Consider the following 7,294-nt stretch of genomic DNA (forward strand, 5'->3'; position numbering starts at 1 on the left):
CACCGTAACATTGATCCCAAGACACCACTTTCACTACTCTGACTATTCAATGTACAAGTACATCGCGATATCATTCTGGTGTCGGTACACGTGGTGCCATTCGTTTGACACCTCCTAATGCATACATGATGCTTGTATAAGCCTCGTTCCAATGTCCAACATCACTCCAACCTGTACCACTAGCATCTATAAAGACCAAGCAACTCTTTAATGGCTTAAAATCTTTTTCTAGAAGACATTTTGCAACCAACCGGCCCGAGAATATCCATATAGGGTTTCAAGCTAAGTGCAATGTTCTACCCTTGCCCTCAATGCATAACCCCACAAAATCAATCATAAATTAAGTACAAGCATGAAATATTCATGTAATCACAATCGATGATTATAGCATGCATACAGTTGGAGATACTTATCATAATAAAAATTAAATATCAATCATTACATGTAACATGTCATATTTGCAAATAATCGTATCGTGTACCCAAAATAGGCATATTAACCAAATTTCCAAAGCATATGATTATCACATAAGGAAATAAAGTGGCATATCTCATATAACACATATTGGCATGATCTCCTAAGTTGACTAACCAAACCGTTTCCGGAATGTAGTTTTCGACTTTGTACAAGGTTTATGAAAAGTCCAGGGACTCACCTTTGCTTTAGGAACACTTTATTCAACTTGTCATTTTGTAATCTCTTAAGTTTGTTAAAAAAGACTTAAATCGTATGATAAAAAAGTTATATTTAATGCAGAGTTTGATTTGGTATTCAAATACCCAAAGTAAGATAAAAAACAAGGTGCGACAGACCAAAAACCATGCTATCAAAATTCTTTAATGGTTAATGAGGTGGTGTTGAAAGTAGAGATATAAAGGGTGGAATTAGAGGATACTTGCTTTATAGACTCAAGTTCAAAACCAAATAACAAGCATAAAGATAGGCGATGTAGTCAGCAAAGAAGAACACCCCAAACTGTTTCTTCAAACGTCAGCTACCCCGAAAAAATGTAAACAGCCTCAAGACATAAAGAGAATCCGATGACGGAGAAAAAGAACTGCAGAAGAGGACTTCAAGCATCATCCCATTAACTTTTTAATTTTAGTCCTTATTTCAAGGTTCAAAAAACCAAAATTGATAAGAAACCTTGATATTAGGACCAAAATTGCTTGGGTTTTCAGTCCGTCACCTCAGAATTATATATATAATGTGTGCTAAAAATAAATTTCCAAAAGCAAAGAATGTAAACTCATTAACGAAGGAAGAAAATAAAAGTTTCAGTTGTTGAAGATGGAAAATGCAACATGACAGCAGAACATAACAAATACAAATGTTTCAGGTGGTGGAGGAACATCAATTCATAGCAGCTTTAATCTTTCGAACTGTGCCTCCTATTAAGTTGCTAATGGTGGCCACCGACTGTGACCCTAGTGTCTCCCCTGGCAAACTGCTAACCACCATCTGTAACACCAATGTAACAAGCGAACCTGTTGATGCTGCACTACAACCCTCCTTCCTGCTCGTTGACATGGTGCTCCTATGGCTGCCATCTGTGCTTATGACAAAGCCTGATGGCAACAATGGAACATAGACTTCTTCCCCATTCATGGCCATATTGATAACAGGTAAGTCAACCGGGTAGTACACCACTAGTGATCCTGATGAGTCAGTGCAACTCTCTTGTAGGATCAAGATGTTGGTATCTCTTGCATTTGTAACCTGTTACATCAATTGCCAATGTTAAAACAGACTAGAAACATAAGTAGCCTGATTTTTCTTGCCTCAAGCATTAAGTCAGCTTAATTAATTACCTGAAGAACAGATATGCAATTGCCAGGGTGAGCCCTGTTTGTGATACGTGTAACCTCTTGGACAGGTTGGTTGTTTGTGAGCACGTCCCACTATCAAAATTAAACAAGATGTAGTAAGGCGTTGTTTCTTTTTTAAGTAATGAATTTAATGTGGATAAAGCGTTGTCTGGATAAATAAGTTTGAAAAAATATCGAAAAAGATGACGGTATACTTAGGTTTATGGAAGCGAAAAATAATTAAAAGTTAGTACCTTTTTCGACTTTATATAAAAAAATCTTGTTCATAACAAGTCGTTAAAAGTAAAAAAAATAGAAATAAACGATATATAGCTTAACAGATTAAGTTGCGTATCTGTTGTGTAAATTACTGTAAAAAGAAACAACACCGGCAATTTGGTAAGTTATATATGTATATATGAGTATGTTTATTATTAATTACTTGATCAAGAATAAATAATTTAATGATAGAGAAAGTAAGGAAATGTGGTTTTCTTAATAAGTTCTTTGGCTATGTGTTGGATTTATAGTACCTTGGGGCGATTCTTTTCGTCTCGAAGGAAATCAAAGACAAACTGGGGAGAAAGTGGTAGCCAAACAGTGGCAGCTGCACTAAGAACTGTGGTGTTCGGCTGAACACAGTCTGTAGACTTGTAAAGGTTGGCATGGATCTCAAAGTCATCAAAATCCAAGACACATGACCATAGATGATCATCAGAAGGACTAATAATCACACAAAAGTTGTTCACCATTCGTTGTGCGAGATTCATCATGCTTTTCTTACCTTCGGCTGATGGAATCACTGTTCAAGAATTCGAAAAGATTACGAAAAGATTAATAGTTCTAAGTCTTTAAGATCACGAAAAGATTAATGAACATTATACCTCCTACTAGTTTACAAATCCAAGAATTAGTCATTGTTTGACAAGCAATTCTTTCACATGATCTTTGAAGACAAGCAACCCATCGTTCGGCTCCAAATGCTAATCCGCTGTAGATAAGATCTCTGTAAAGCCTATGAACCGCTGTTTTCTCTTCGATTTCCACATGTTCAATCCAAGTAACCTGTCATTATCAAAACACAAAGGGGTTCTTGAAGATATTATGTACATATGATAATAAGGTAAACCATATATATAGAAGATTGGGAAACCTTTGAGTATCCGTTAGGCAGGCTTTGGATCAAACATCCAGAAGGAAGGCGTCGAGAATTGAATTGAGGATAAGGCAAGTTGCCATCTTGAGGAAGATGATGTGAAAAATCAACAAATGCCCAAGTTTTTTGATCGATTTGTTGACAAAATCGAAAGAAAATGAATTGCCTTATTGGCACCACCGGAGAAGCCACCTGCAACTCTTCATACATCTGCAAACAATTGTGGATTTGTGATCATTAACTGGTCCCAATGCCTACACAATGTTCCCATACATGATACATGATTGAACCTTAGACCTAACTTATGGATTCTCACATCTTTATCAGCATAGCAATTGGAAAATTACAAGGTGTGTATGTGCATTGTAAATATTTTATTGAACCCAAAATTGTCTCTCCAAAAAAAATTTGTGGAGAGATTAGAGACTCCAACATATATAACCACTAATATTACTGTGTTGCACCGATGTAGGATACACTAACATGCATAAACCAACAACAGTATTGTCACGCAATCTTGTCTTAAAAAACAATAAGATAAGCAAACGAAACCTTAAAAACTGAAGAAAATTACCAGTTGTAAGGAGCCACTTTTGTTGCCAACCGAACCAGATGAGATCACTTCAAGAGTTCTTGCTTTTAACACAATAGTTGGAAACAAATCACCCCATTTAGTCTGATCAAGTAAAGCTCCATTATGGTTAGTGAATAATATAAACACAAATGGAAATAGATCATGAAAATGTAGCATAAAGAAAGAAAGATACTTAACCGAATCACTAAACATTTCCACAAGTTGCATACTATCCATCATCACACCAACCGTAGCACGTGATGCTTCAATCCATAGATTATGGTTCTTCATGGAATCATTTGGTTTAGGGAATATCCGCTGATAATTATCAATATCTAGAACATCCCTCCCATCAGCTGACTTAGTCCAAAAAGGCTCATTAGTTTGGATTAGCCTCATCAACTCATCTAAAGCACTAGTCGCGATATCAGCAATTAGAGACTTGTGCATGCCCAAAAGGCGCGAAGTGTAGCTCGGATGAATGGTGTTGCTAGCTGAAGCTCTGATGTCATTAGAGGTTAGAAGATCAAGGTCAAGTGAAGGAGCTTCACTATCAATGGGTATCATTCTTTGTTGTGTAGCACCAACATAAGTCACCATTGATAATTCTGGTGAAGATAAGTGGCTTTGTTCCATGTGAGCCAGTGAAAATTGAGATGCTAATGGTCGCCCTATATGGTATGAAACAATGCTGGATACTCTCTGCAACTGTGGAATCGTATGTACAAATAGATATATATATTATCTGATTATCAAAAGGTCATATATATATAATTGGTTTCTTATGATGTAATCATTGAAGAAGAACGTAAAATTATTTATATGCACTTATTTTATGTATTAATGTGTGGCTTTAAATGATTGGATTGATGGATTATATTTGGATATACCTCCTCTTTTAACTGAGCGTTTTCATAACGAAGTCTTTGTTTTTCTTGACAATCAGCTTGAACACTAGGAGGAGCTGTACCACAAGTTAAGCATATCACATTCTTTAAAGACTCTTTAATCACAACGTTTTCGCTGCGAATTTTATCGTTCTCGGCCTTTAGCAAAGAAGTATCCGCCATTTCGCTTTTTGCCTGCACTTGTTCATCAGTTTCACATGAATTAAAACCTAATCTGATCATTTTTGATAAAATCCAGAGAAAAAATATGTGTTTTTATACTGAATGGATGATTTGAGGTTTATGTTAGTCGTATGTTACAGTCGAAAAGAAAAGCAAAAGTAAAACAACTGTTATAAGCGTAAATCTAGCACATAAAGATTAGATAATTAAGATATAGATAAAGATTAACATAATCCTATATATCCTATAGAAATCAAATACCAAATAGAAACACGCACATATAGATACATCTATATATGTATATCTATATATGGAGAGAGGAAAAAAGATCAAACCTTCATCTGAGTTCTTCGATTTTGAAACCAAAACTTTATCTGTCGAGGAGTCAAACCCAACTGCTGGCTCAAATGTAACCTCATTTTTTCATCGGGGTGAGGACATTCATTGAACGCTCTACAATTATCCACGGGAAAAAGATATCAATGTCAAGGATTCAAATTGAAATGCTATATAAATAACAAAGGGAAAACCAGTAGAAATCTCTTACGCATCAAGAAGCTGAATCTGATCCTTTGTGTACCGGTGGTATCGTTTCTTGGCACGCCTATGATTCGGGGCTTCATGGTGGTCATCATGGCCTCCTCCGCTAGTACCCTGAACTAACATAACTCTCCGGCAATGTCAACAACACAGTTTCCAGCAAACCCTTTAATTAAGAAAAACAATCCTCACTACTACAGGCTGTATACCATTTATAAGCAGTGCCATCATCCTACTTAACCTACGAAAAATACAAAAAGCGTGACCATGGGAGCATGCAAGAACCACGAGGAAGAGAAACACATGTGTAACGGCTATAGATTTCAAGAATATACATACAGCACGAGATTGAGATTGTGAGCATAGAGAGAGAGAGAGAGAGAAAAAAAGGAATACTAGGAGAGAGAGAGAGAGAGAGAGAGAGAGAGAGAGAGAGAGAGAGAGAGAGAGAGAGAGAGAGAATGTGTGTGTGTGCTGGAAATCGTGAAGGGTGTAGGAATTATGGTGTGAGGGATACATGTTCATATCACCACATGAGTTGTTTTTTTGAGCGTGTTTTGTTTTTGTGAGTATAACAAACATATACTAATTTTTGCTAATTCTTCTTAATTTTTTGTACATATCACCACATGAGTTGTTTTTTTGAGCTTTTTATTTTAAAGGTGTTTTGTTTTTGTGAGTATAACAAACATATACTAATTTTTGCTAATTCTTCTTAATTTTTTGTGCCAACCTAAGTCCAATGAACTCATTTAGTTTTTTTTTTCTTGAACAAAATTGGAACTTAGGACACACTTAAAAAAAATAAAATAAATTGTACCATCTAAACGACCGATGCAAATCTATCCAAAGACTTATCTAGAACGACAAAATTTTATGTAACCGAGATTAAAGTTTCCTTTTAGGACTTATAAATTGTTGGTATTCTTATTTGAGCCTTGCATTTACAAGGTCAAAGAGGTCATATTGCAAATGGGCATTTTTATGCAATGTATATGGAAGGTTTGGCATATAAATTCTTGATGTTGGTGATTTGAACCTTGTATTACAAGGCCAAAGAGGTCATACTTGTAACCGGACGTATAGGGTAGCGTTTGTAATGATATTAAACATAGAAAATTTTAAATCAAACATTGGTTTATTCGTAGTACTAATTAGCTTTAGCTTTCATTATGAGTATAATATTATCTATTTAAGGTAACCACTTAAAGGTAGTCGATGATCAGTCATAATTGCGAAGGAAAATATAAGACGTAGTAAATTTAAAAATTGGCTTTGATTTATGTTGTGTCATTAGTTTTAGGTTTCATTATGAATAAACTTGTCTTGTTATTAATGAATGTTGATTATTTTAATATCACTAATAAATACGATGATAAAAGGATGATTTTGCTTTAAATTATTCAAAGACATGTAAGAGACGGTTCAATAACCTTGTTTTGGGAGAAAGTGTGGATTAGTGAGTCGTCTTATGTTAAAATTTTTTGTTTACCTTTTGGAAAGAGAAATTGATTGTGTAATAAAACATAAGTGGAATGAAGGGAGCATATGGATTTGGAGACATGAGATCAGCGCGGGAGTTGAAGAAGAGTAAATGGTTGATCCGACTAACTTGCTTCGGTCCTTCCAGTCTTCAACTAAACATGATGATTGGTAGTGGATGCTTAATAACTACAATAGTTTTAGGATAAGTGTAACACCCAATATCTCATTATAAAATACATCTAAAAATTTCCCAATTTTAAAATATAACATAATGTATTTTCATGTTAACCATATACACAAAAGTTAACAAAAGAGTTTTACATGTTCAAAAGTACCAAAGATCCATCTTACACAAACAAAATACAAACTAACATATCGATCTAGACTTCATATCCACTTCCATAATATCGTACCCTTTCATTTTGACCATATCTTTATATCCTGTACTACACATTTGTAGACAAATATAAGCTATAAAGCTTGATCAGTAATAATTTAAAATCAATATTGAATACATTTCCATTAAAACTATTTTAAGTTCTTCAATAAGAATATATTACTTAATAAAAAAGTAATTACTTGAATAATAAACATCTAAAACACTAATGGAGAGTCACCATTATAAATCACAATCATTGATCACCAAACCATTATTACCTTG

At 34.7% G+C, this 7,294-nt stretch overlaps 1 pseudogene across 1 annotated transcript; it reads right to left on the reverse strand.

The window, feature by feature from the left end:
* Positions 1-1,335: 1,335 nt before the first annotated feature.
* Positions 1,336-5,302, reverse strand: LOC145028825 (homeobox-leucine zipper protein HDG11-like; annotated as a pseudogene). The gene is made up of 10 exons (XR_013676201.1): positions 5,156-5,302; positions 4,944-5,061; positions 4,429-4,620; positions 3,737-4,246; positions 3,539-3,640; positions 2,962-3,174; positions 2,693-2,873; positions 2,342-2,610; positions 1,812-1,901; positions 1,336-1,719 (listed from the first exon to the last, which is right to left on the reverse strand). The product of XR_013676201.1 is annotated as a homeobox-leucine zipper protein HDG11-like (transcript).
* Between the last annotated feature and the right edge of the window lie 1,992 nt (positions 5,303-7,294).

Source organism: Lactuca saligna, chromosome 2 (genome assembly GCF_052625555.1).
Source record: "Lactuca saligna cultivar CGN05327 chromosome 2, ASM5262555v1, whole genome shotgun sequence".
Taxonomy (NCBI): domain Eukaryota; kingdom Viridiplantae; phylum Streptophyta; class Magnoliopsida; order Asterales; family Asteraceae; genus Lactuca; species Lactuca saligna.